Here is a 12292-nt window from a genome sequence, read left to right on the forward strand (position 1 = left end):
AGGTGACACATTTCAAGGGTATAGTTTCAACCAAATGAAAACTCAAAATACAATCTGAACTAAAATTTATTGCAACTCCCAGTTTCTGGTCCAAAGTGTAATGAAGCTTGGAAGTTGTCACTCCCATTCTCACAATAGGAAAAAAGCTGAAAAGCTGAAAATCAACAACTCTTCTGTCTTAGAATTGATGTCACAGGGCCACCACCACCCCAAACCTGGAGAGACAGGTGAGGACAGAGAGCAGAACCCGCCGCTGCAACGACAAGGGGGAGGACACTCGGAGGTGACTGATGAATTGCTGGAGACGGTGTGGCTCAGCTGGGCAGTCAGAAGGTTGGTAGGGGGGCAGTCTTAGCAGAGGCCCCTCACTTTAGTGCATTTTATCTCCAGAAACCTCACCAGGTCCTTAAAATGAAGATGGGAGAAAACTCCCCTCATGCTTCCCCCAGAGGGAGGGGAAGTAATGCTTTTGAAATGGGACCAGAGAGAATTCCCTTCTCCCTAAAAAGGGCTGCTCTCAAGGAAACCATTTCAGCAGAGCCACCCATCTGGGCTTCACCAGAGCCCGACAGACCTGGGGAGGAAATAGTCAATTCCTCCCCCTCTAGTCTGGGACCTGCGGAGGCGACACCCAACTCCCACCCCCCTCTAGCCTAATGGACCTGGGGGGGAAGCACCCAACTCCTCCCCCACTTCTAGCCTAGGAAACACCAACTCCCTCCGTCCTGCCTTCCTGGGACCTAAGTGCAGGGTTACAGAACACTTCCTCCCTCTGACCTCACCACCACATCAGGCTTCTGAATCATCACAGAACTTTGCCACTGAAAGAACCACCAGGGAGGAGTCTCCAGGGAAACCAAAAGACCGCAGAGGAGACCCAAACAAGGAGAGCAGAGGAAATGTGAGCCTCTCATACCCATGACTACAGAAAATGGTGAACAGAACCCAATTCCCAGCAGATAAACATAAAACCTCAGACTAAAGGCCTATTCACCTCTGTTTCTTTCTCCTGGTACATTGTGTCCCGCATTCAACAGAAAATTACAAGGCAAAGCTAAAAGGCAACCAAAACACTTCTGAAGGGAAAGCCCAAGCACCAGTGCCAGACTCAGATATGACAGATGTCTTGGAATTATCAGACTCTAATGGACAAAGTGGACAATGTGAAAGGATAGATGGGCTATGTAAGCAGAGATACGGAAACACTCAGAATCAAGAGGAGATGCTACAAATCCAAAGCAATGCAACAGACATGGACAGTGCCTTTGGTGGACCCATCAGCAGACTGCACAGGGCTGCGGGAGGAACCACTGAGTCAACAGGGACTTCCCAAACTGAAAGGCAAAGAGGAAAAAAAAAAAAAGGAACAGAATACCCAAGAACAGGAACAATTACAAACGTGTAACACGTGCAAGGGAAATACTAGAAGGAGAAGAAAGCGAGAAAGGAACAGAATAAAGATGGGAAGTAGTAATGGCTGAGAATTTTCCGAAGTTGCTGACAGACACCACAGCACAGATCCAGGGAGCTGGGAGAACACCGAGCAGGACAAATGCCAGAAAACCACACCTTGGCACGTCGTCTTCGAGCTGCAGAAAATCAATGACAAAAAGAAAGTCTTGAAAGAATTCAGAGAATAATCACCTTCCCGGTACGGGGACAAGGCCAAGGATTACATCAAACTTCTCTTCAGAAACCACGTGAGCACTGAGAGTGGAGGTAAATACCTAAGATGCTGGAAGAAAGCAAGCACCGACCTAGAATTCTGTACCGAGTGAACTACTCTTCCAAACTGAAGGAGAAATAAAGACTTGACCAGACAAGCAAAAACAGAGGGAACTGTTGCCAGCAGACCTGCCTGGCAAGGAAGTTCCAAGCAGCTCTTCCGAGAAGGAAAGCAATGCCGGCCAGAAGCTCGATCTGCACAAAGGAGGAGGAGATTTCAAGAAGGAAGGTAAGCTATGCTCTCTTATTTTTCTTACTCTGACTGACCTAGCAGCTATTAGTGTGTTCAAAATAATTACAGCAGCAGTGTTTTCCGTGATCGCAGCTTGTGGGTGACTGAGGTGACGAGGGCTGTGCCCTGAGGACGAGGAGGGCTGGCTCTCCTGTCAGCTCGGAAGGGTGTGAGGCTGCTCCAGGTGGACTGGGGCTGGCCGCAAATGCATGGTGCGAACTCATGGGAAGCCATCAGATTTACTGCAGAGTAAGAATTCTTATTCAATGGAACAAATGCTTTCTCGTGATTTTTAAACTATTTTGAAAATAAGGCTAAAGTCAACACTACTGTCAAACAGGGGCTTTGAAAAATGGCCAGGAGATGAAATTTTGCATTATGTTTTAATACAAGTTGGATTTTTAAATAAACATTTGCATCACTAAATAAAACACAATTCAGAGAACAGCTCAATTTTTTCTGCCTGTTTTCGGCGCGGCAGTGGCACTGCTTGGAAAGGATTTTCTCTCCTTTTTCATTTTTTGTCCTTTCCTAACAGGAGGAAGGGGGCCTCGGGTGTTGCTTCTCCGGGAGCCAAGTGCACCTGCGTCTCCAGTCTCCACTGCAAACAGGAGACTTCAGCTCGGGGAAAGGAGGGCGGTGAAGGGTTCTAATGTTGCTTAAAATTTACATCTCCAACCAGAAACCACTGAAGTAAGGAGAAGATAGAAACTCAACCCTCAGTGACGCTGCAGCGACGGGGTCCGGGAAACGCGGGGCTCCCACCGCCCGGGCAGGTCGGTGCCGGCTGAGCCCGCCCCAGGCTCCCGGGCGGCCGGGGCTGAGGGTCAGTCCCTCTCCCGGCAGGTTCTCCCGGACCAGGACGGGCGGGGAAGGCGACTCCCTGCGCGCTGCCACCCCCTGCCGGCCGAGGCGCACCCTGCAGGCGGGAGCGCGGCCGGGGGGAGCCGCTCGGAACCGGGGGCGCCCCTGCGCGCCCCCCGCCCCCGGCTCCCGGCGCCTGACGCCCCCCGTCCCGCGCCCTCCATCCTCCGCCCGCCGCCCTCCATCCTCCGCCCTCCGCCCCCCGCCCTCCATCCTCCGCCGCGCGCCCCCCGCCCTCCGCCCTCGGCTCCCGGCGCTTCCTGGAAGACGGGGCAGCTCTGTGCTCCGTCGTAAATCTCACCCTTGGGCTTGGCCCGTTTAACTAAAACTGTCGGAACTCTCCTTAAACACTGCTATATGACTCGGGGATTGTGCGTGTTTTTATGATTTCCAAGCCTCTTTCGTGGTTTAAAAACCATAGAAGATGTTTACTGATTATTCTACAGTGTAGTTTCTGGGGGACAGATTCCTTCAGTAGCTGCAGACTCACCTGCAGCCGCGGCCCGTTTCCTCCGCTGGCACCGCCCTCGCCCCTCGTGGGGACCACTGGCCCAGGCCGCAGGTCCCGGGGAGCCGCCACTGCACGTTGCGCAAGAGCTTTAAAACCGCCAGGCCTGACAAGACGCTTTTCACACCCACGTATGATAGCAGCTGCGGGTTTCTGTGCCAGGGGCTCCTGGGTCCCAAGAGCAGTGCCCGTGCCTGAGAGGCTTTCATCCTGTCTCCAGTCCAAACCCCACCAAAGCAAGGCAGCGCCCACCTGACCCATGCCACCATGGTATTTACGTTCTAAGTTCTTGACATTTGCAGTATGTGTGTGTGTGCATGTGCATGCATGAGTGCATGAGTGGGTGTATGTGTATGTGTGCTTTGTGTATGTGTGTGGTATGCCTGTGCACGTGTGTGTATAAGTGTGGGTGTGTGAGTGAGCATGAGTGTAGTCTGTGTGTATGACTTTCTGCCTCTGCCTCTGTGTGTGCATGGTGTGTATACATGTGAGTGTGTGTGCCTGTGCATCTGTGTGTACATGAGCGAATGTGTGTCTTTGTGTGAGTATAAGTGGGCTGCATGTACGTGAATATGTGTGTACATGAAGGTGTGTGTGCATGTGAGTGTGTGCCTACGTGCATGAGTGTGTGCATATGCATTAGTGGGTGTGTGTCTGTGTGTGCAAGAGTGTGTATATGAATGTGAGTGTGCATGCCCTGTGTGTGTGCATGAGTGGGTGCATGTACATGAGTGGGTGTGTGCACCTGTGTGTGTGTATGGATGTATGTGTATGTGAGTGTATGCCTGTGCATGTGGGAGTGGGTGTGTATAAATGAGTGAGTGTGTGCCTGTGAGTGTTTATGTAGCTGTGCATGCCTGTGCCTGTGTGTGCATAGTGTGTGTGTGTGCATGAGAAGATGCGTGTACATGAGTGTGTGTGCCTGTGCATGTGCATGAGGGTGTGTGTACATGAGTGTGAATGAGTGTGCATCTGTGTGTACACAAGTGAGGGTGTGTATGAGTGTGAGTGGTATATATGCCTGTGTGTGTGCATGTACGAGTGGATGCATGTACATGAGTGGGTGTGTGTGTCTATGTGTGCACATGGGTTTGTGTGTGTCTGTGCATGTGTGAGTGGGTGTGTATACATGCATGAGTGCATGAGTGGGTGCATGCATGTGTGTGCCTGTGTGTGTGCATGAATGGGTGTGCAGGCTTGTGTGTATGTGTCTGTGCATGAGGATATGTGTGCATGTGAGTCTATATGTGAGTGTGCATGCCTGTGCATGAGTGGGTGCATGTACATGTGTGTGCACACCTGTGTGTGCATGTGCTCATGTGCACCCGCATGCACATGTCCTGCTGTGAACTGAGCTGAGCTGAAGGTCCCCCAAAGGCAGGCGCTTTGGCTTTTATTTCTTCACCGTTCTGCAGATCCCAGTGTGAGTTTCCACTGAGTGAAGAAGTCAAGCCATGTTTGGCCACTGCACTTGGCATTTCTTGGAAAGCTGATTATAGGAAAAGCCTCAGGAGGGCACTGGACCTTGTCCTCCTTAACGAATGTGTCTGATTTGCAGAGACACTGTCTGTGTACCCTGCAGGCCGCCCGTCTTCTAGTCCCTGCAATTAGTATAATTACTCTATTGAGGCCTTGCCTTCCATCGATCCTTGTCGTTCAAACAGTTTGCAGCCGAGGGACGTGCTGACAGACGAACCAATACATCTCCCAAGACCTCTGACGGCGTTTGTCCTTCTTGCTTTTCAGAATCGGTTTGGCCTGCGTTTGTTTTAGATTGCACTTTCCCCTTCTCCCTCCCCCAAGTCTGCTGTGTGGGCCGAACACTTAACACAGCCGAGAGGGCGTGGAAGAAGCTGACAACAAAAGCTTGGTGGCTACGCAGACTAATGCGATCAACTGCGGGACACTGATTACGCGCTTTAACTTGGCGGGCCTGGGCTGGGGGACCGGATCCACCCCTGGGGAGGGTAGTGGGTACGGGTGAGTGCGCCCTCTACAGCCCCCCGGGCCTGGGAAAGTGAGGCCGGAGGCAGGCCCCATTTCCTCACCCAAAATATACCAATGTTAGGGGAGGCTTGCCGGAGGGAACCGCCTTTTCCCCACCCCCTTATCTTGCCCGGACACTCCCCGTTGCCAGCGCAACTCCCATCACCACCGGTGCGCATACATTGTTGCCAGACACCGTTGCCAGAGCAACTCCCGCCCCTTTTCAATCAACCTCCGCGCCCTCTCAGAACCAATCCAAGCCTTTAACCCCTACAGCTACCCCGCCCTCTAAACGCCCGATATAAGCTTGTACTCTCCCCTAATAAACTCTCTTGGTTTTTTCACCCAAAAAGAAGCTTGTCCCGCCTGTTCCTTTCTCGCCGCCCTCCATACTTTGCGCGCCTCCCGCCGGGGACCTGGCCAAGTCCCCCGCCTCGCCCTCGCCTCCGGGAAAGAGCCCCCGCCGCCGGTACCCTCGGAGTAATCCTGGGAGCCTAGGATTTAGCAACCGGCCGCCACCCTCCCCCAGACGAGTCAACTGCGACCGCAATCAACCTGTCAAATAAGGCGCAAAGCCTTAGAAATAATCAGCAAGGTGTTTATCCAGTGCACCACGCGGAGGTTATTCAGGGCTTTCCGCTAATAGCAGGGGTTGAGGCTGGAGTCCCCGGTTCTGAAAAGACTCTCACCAAAGTGTTATTAAAGCGACGAACGAACCTTGAGGAGGCAAAACATCAGGCATGGTCCTGAAAAACGCTGCCTGGAGCTCCTGGAAACAAGAAGTGTGCGGATGTGGGGATGCGGAGAACCTGCTCCCTGGGCAGCCTGGGCAGCGACCCCACTGCGCCTCCCCGGAGCCCGCGGGGTTCAGCGGGGCCCGCGCCCAGCGCCCTCTGTGCTGCGGGCGGGACTGGAGGCCACGCACCTCCGTCACCCCTGTGCCCTGGGCGCCCGGACCCCGCCTCGGGCCGCACCCCCACTGGCCGTGAGGCGGGTCCCCCTTCCCCGAGGCTGACGCTGGTGGCGCTGGTGGCCGTCGCGGCCTCACCGCACAGCGTGATGCGAAAATGCAGGATTTCTTTGACCCGCGAGACTGGAGAGAAGGGCGACCTCCAGGAGTCCTTGAGTAACACACACCTTGATTTGGTCATTTATTTGGCTGTTTCCTGGGAGGCCGCGTGCGGGTGGTGCTGGCCTGTTGTGATTTAATGATTCCGTGATGTTTGGCTGCCCAGCGTCTGCCCTCCTTCCGGTGGAGCAGCCTGGCTCTTCTCGGGAATCGGACTCTTCTCGCCCTTCCCTGCGGCCTCCCTACGCCTGGCTCTGGGGCTCAGGGGGCCGGACCCGCCGATCCCCTGGCGGTTTCCTCTAGGGCTGCCCGTGGGACTCAGGCAGAGCGACTCAAGCGCGGTGGAGTGGAGACGGGAGCGTCCAGGGCCCTGAGGCCGGCGTCGGGCAGGGCTGGAGACTCAGAGCCGGTGTTGTCCACCACACAGTGATTAAAATGTGTGGATGTCACGTCTAGGCCCTGAGTTTTCAGTTACATCCACCAGTGAATCCCTGCTTTTCCCCTGTGAGCCAGGTTGAGTAGGGTGTTGTTCCCATCTCTAAAGGTGGACTTAACACAGGATGGGACTGAATTGCCTCGGGACAGAGCTGCCTTCAGCAGCCTCAAGTGTGGGAAACTCGCCACTGTCCTGTGACATTGTGGTCACTGTTGTAGAACGCTGGCCCACCCTGGCTGCTGACCCCTCGGGGCAGCCTCGTGTGCACTCGCGGTGGCTTGGGAGAATGTGTGTTCCATGGAGAGGTGTGAAATTAAATGGAATCATCCACGCATTGCTGACACAGGCCACATCTATGCTTGTGCTGTTCTATGACGCTTTATTCAGGCCGTTGCCATAAGTCGCCATGAGATGGATATTTTTAAGAAAGGATAGGCTTAGAACCATCACTGACACCAGGAAATTCCACCTGCATTGATGGTGAAGCTGTTTCTGTCACGTGCCTTGTGCAGCTTCATGCTGCATGTACAGGAGTCTCACCTCCCAGGACGGGCAGGCAGGCAGGGCCGATTTGAGGACATGGCCCAAAGTGATTGCCATCTGCTGATCATTGGTCTCTCTCCAGTTCCCCAGTGTGGTTTCCACATTGACAATGATTCACCCACACATTAGCATCAGTGTAATTAAGCACCACACATCTGTGCGTGGACAGGCCCCAGGCCAATGCCCCTTCCCGCTGAGAGGCAACCTCTGCAGGGACCTGCAGCCTGTGCACGGAACACCCCAAGGCCGACTGAGTTCTCGGATGAATCATGGATTTCTCAAAATGGGAACCCAAAGAATATGTATGAGGTTATCCATTATTTATTTTTGATCAAGAATATCCTTTGTCCAAAAATGACTTAAAGCAGCTTACAGAGTTGCACATAATACAGCTATATAAAATAGATTTAAAATAAAAACAAAAATAAGGCAACAAGACAGTACAAGAAAATCACACCAGGAGTGTGATTAAATTTAAAAAATGTGCTGTGCAGACTGAGGTATTTGCTTTCTAGCATGAAATATTCAGAGGAAAACACTGACTGGTTAGAGTCACAGTGTTTGTACAGTAACAACAAACCAGCAAAGACAGACAAACCCCAGTGTTCAGTAAAGCAGAGCCAGAGAGGACCCTGCCCTGGGCTGGTGGGGTTTAGGGGAGCGAAGCCCCCGCACCAGCCCGTGTCCCCGCCCTTCACCCAGGCCACCCAGCACCCGGAGAACCTGCTCTGGTGGCCTCTGCCACCCCCTGGCAGGCCGGGGCGGGGGCTGGAGCTCGGGTGGCCGCCTTCTCTGCCCCATTCAGCTCTTTCGGAAGCTGCTGGAGGACAATGAAGAAAACATCTCTAGGTGGCTTCCGTCAGGCTGACGTTTCTTTAAGACGTTCCCCCAAATGACCAGGTTGCTTCTGAAGAGTCCACCAGGAAAACCAGACGCTAACCTTGTTAACAGACGGTGGGCGGGATCACGACATTTTATTGTGTCACGTTCATTTCATGAAATGGAAGCCCGAAGCAAACCTTGTGCAGAGTCCGAGCTTCAGTGTGTTCACGGGCAAGAGGTTGACTTTGCTGTCCTCTGAGCTTCTCAAGCTCGGGGCCAGCAGAAGGGAAACCATCGGGGGTGGGTCCGTCCTCAGGAGGGGGCTCAGCTCTGCCCTGGGCCGTCATGCCCACGCTGCTGGGCTCACACACCTGCCGCCTTGGCATCCCGGCCGACAGGTGGGAGTGACCCAAGAGATGCGCAGCAGCCTGAGGAAAGCAGCTGAGCTACAGTGGGTCAGAGATTGGGGCTCAGCACCTCAATACGAGCAAAACTGGCCTGTCTGAGCAAAACTGTCCCAGGACCAGAGGAAGAGCCAAACCCCACGCCGAGCTCTGCGGCCGTCCGTGCAGATACAAGTCCCACGCTGCACACACCCAGTGCCGAGCTCTGCGGCCGTCCTGCAGATACGAGTGCCACGCTGCACACACCCAGCCCCAGGCTCTGCGGCCGTCTCTGCAGATATGAGTCCTGCACTGCACACACCCAGTGCTAAGCTCTGCGGCCGTCTGTGCAGATACAAGGGCCATGCTGCACACACCCAGTGCCGAGCTCTGCGGCTGTCCGTGCAGATACGAGGGCCACGCTGCACACACCCAGCCCCAGGCTCTGCAGCCCTCTGTGCAGTTAGGAGTCCCACGCTGCTCATACCCAGTACCGAGCTCTGCGGCCGTCCCATGAGGATGCGAGAGCCACGTCACATGCATTCACATGGGCATTATACACACACACACTTGACATGAGGACCCCATCTGACCTCATTCTGCATATGCCTAGTGTTAGCTCACAAGCGTGGGGAGGGCAGGTATGGCCCAAATTCTCTCCTGACACCTGACAAGCCCGGCCTCCTCGAGAAATGCAGAGGCAGCAGCAGCCTCTGAGGCCTTGAAGAAAACCAGCCCGCGGCAGTAGGAGACTAACTGCCTATCCAGGACTGACGTCAACTGAAAAACCGTTTGCTACAAACTTTTCTCCCTCTTCCTCCTCCCTCCACAGGTTCCCACGCGCAGATAACGCCTTCTCCCTGCCACGGCCAGTGCAGACGCTGTTTGTGTGCCGCCCAGGCGGGCTCCTTCCAGCTCTCAGAGTAAATGCCTGTGCCCGACTCCTTGGCTGTCTCTCCTCTCTGGGGATCCGGGCACCTTTCAGCACCTACTAATGTGACACATTTGTGAAGTTTGCACTGATGAGGATGATGAAGAAGAGCGGTGGTGGGTATAAAATGAGAACACTTCCCATCTGTGCATGGTCCGCTCTGAGTTAAGAGTAGGTTAAAGAGGGAGGGGTCGGGAATTAGGGGAGTCAGGACAAAGCAAACCCTGGAAGAGGTGAACCCCCAGTCTGGCCACCCAGAAGTTTCCCTCAAGGAGCCTCCTGAATGGTTTCTTAACAATCCTGTTTATTCACGGCAGGAGACATTTCACTGTGTTTGAGGATGTATTTAATTACTGTCATGTTGGTAATGAAGAGCCTCTCCACCTATAAATGTAACCGTAACCAAAACCGTAGTTGCCCCATCTTTTCTTACCGCCCCCCGCCAAAGTATCCCCTTCCATTCAAAGCTAATTCAAAACCCCCTCCCATGCCCCCTCCACCTCTCAGAGGTTCCCCATCAATTACTCGTTTCATCTAGTATCTGCCTCCTTAGTTTATTCCCAAACATTTCTCACCTTAAAAATAACCTCCCTTGGTTCTCCTTGTTCTCTCACATTCCTTTTCCATTACAGCTTCTAGAAAGAAGAGCCAGCACCCGTCTCACCTTCCTGCAGGTGGGATCACCTGGGGAGCCTCAATCCCCTGCCGCTTGGCACCCTCTGCCCCTCCTGTTCACAGTAATTTCTCAGCCCTTCCTCTCCTTAGATGACCTCACCTCCTATGTCAGCCTCGATTGTCTCACATGTCTGCCTGTGTTGCTCCCAGAGAAATGAAGCAAAGAGCTGCCCGTGCCCCTGGTGGCTTTGGCCCAGCACAAGGGCCCCTTGCCAGCACGGCACCCACGCTCCTCGTCCCCGGTCCTGGTGGCTCCAGGCCCTGCCCGACCCCTCCAGGTGCCCCACACCTGCGCCCTGGCTCACAGGTAGCTTTGAATGGGCTCCCTTCCCGCTGTCTGAGCTTTGGAGGAGAGTGTTTTTCCACCTTTAAACATCTACGCCCAGCACAGATCTTGGGCCTTTGTAAGTTTGGTGAATAACTAAAATTAATACTCAGTTCTCGTCTGATGGCTGGGCATGGCCTTTTCTGGACGCTAACTTCCGAAACGTTTTCGTACAGTGACCACCACGGCCTGCGAGGACGGCAGAAAGGAGCGGGACGGGGAAGGGCAGAGAGGGAGGGGCGGTCGGGAGCTGAACCCCCGCAGGGCGTGGCTGGTTCTCCCTCCGGCCTGGCCTCGAGCATCTGAGAGACACTTTCTCTAAGATGGGGTTGCGCCCAGCAGGCCCACATTCGAGGGACTCTCTCTTCCACAGAAAGAAAGTGTTCTGAGCAGCTGTGCGATGTGAAACAGATCGTTGCTTTATAGTAAAAAACAAAAAAGGAAGGTTTGCCAGATGAGCCCCTTCTCTCCGGGAAAGTATGACTTGTTTATTGCTTTATTTTCTTCTCTTTCAGGCCTGTTTCTTTCTGTTTGTTTGTTGTTTATTTTACTGGTTTATAATAATCACACCCATAAACCACCACAGGTGAAAAAGTGAGGGAGATGGAGAACAAATGCGTAGCGTGTGGATAGAGCAGGAGCCCAGGTGTCCCCAGGGGAGGCTGGGATGGAGGCTAGGGATGGAAGTGGGATGGAGGCCAGGAAAGGAGGCCGGAATGGAGGCCGGGATGGAGGCTGGGAAAGGAGGCCGGGAAGGAGGCTGAGAAAGGAGGCCAGGGATGGAGGCCAGGATGGAGGCCGGGAAAGGAGGCCAGGAAGGAGCCTGGGGATGGAGGCCGGGAAAGGAGGCCGGGGAAGGAGGCTGGGATGGAGGCTGGGTATGGAGGCCGGGATGGAGGCCGAGAAAGGAGGCCAGGGAAGGAGGCCGGGAAAGGAGGCCGGGGAAGGAGGCCGGGATGGAGGCCAGGGATGGAGGCCAGGGATGGAGGCTGGAATGAAGGAGGCTGGGAAGGAGGCCTGATTAGACCCTCACTGCTGGCTGGGAGCTGGTTAGCAGGTGAGCAGAGGGGCTCAGGTTTAATCTCACACCAAAGGCAAGGGTCAGGCCCATTCCTTGTGAGCTAATTTGCATTCCAGTAGACGTATGGCCATAACATCACCTTCAGGTAATCCCTGGTCAAATACTGATTACATAGGAATGTGCAGAAGCTCGCATTTCTGCAGCTTTTACACCTCCTGAGCCAGTTTTGATGTATTACGTCCCCCAAAACACCATTATCTTTGATGCAATCTTGTGTGGGCAGAGGTATTAGTGTCGATTTGATTGTAATTTTTGATTGAGTGTTTCCATGGAGATGTGACCCACCCAACTGTGGGTGATAACTCTGACTGGATAATTTCCATGGAGGTGTGGCCCCGCCCATTCAGCATGAGCCTTGATTAGTTCACTGGAGCACTATATAAGCTCAGACAGAAGGAGCAAGCTTGTTACAGACAAGAGGGACACTTTGAAGAATGCACAGGAGCTGAGAGAAGAGCTGCAGATGAGAGGCAGTTTGAAGATGGCTGTTGGAAGCAGACTCTTGCTCTGGAGAAGCTAAGAGAGGACAAATGTCCCAAGAGCAACTGAGAGTGACATTTTTGAGGAACTGCAGCCTAGAGAGGAACGCCTTGGAGAAAGCCATTTTGAAACCAGAACTTTGGAGCAGACGCCAGCCACGTGCCTTCCCAGCTAACAGAGGTTTTCCGGACACCATTGGCCATCCTCCAGTCAAGGGACCCGATTGTTGATG

General features: G+C 53.8%; 1 long non-coding RNA gene across 1 annotated transcript; it reads left to right on the top strand.

The window, feature by feature from the left end:
• The first annotated feature begins 1258 nt into the window (after positions 1 to 1258).
• On the top strand, positions 1259 to 10620 carry LOC119539820. Its single transcript, XR_005217949.1, has 2 exons — positions 1259 to 1954; positions 9401 to 10620. It is a non-coding gene; the product is annotated as an uncharacterized LOC119539820 (long non-coding RNA).
• The last annotated feature ends 1672 nt before the right edge of the window (positions 10621 to 12292 follow it).

This window comes from Choloepus didactylus, chromosome 7, assembly GCF_015220235.1.
Source record: "Choloepus didactylus isolate mChoDid1 chromosome 7, mChoDid1.pri, whole genome shotgun sequence".
Lineage (NCBI taxonomy): Eukaryota > Metazoa > Chordata > Mammalia > Pilosa > Megalonychidae > Choloepus > Choloepus didactylus.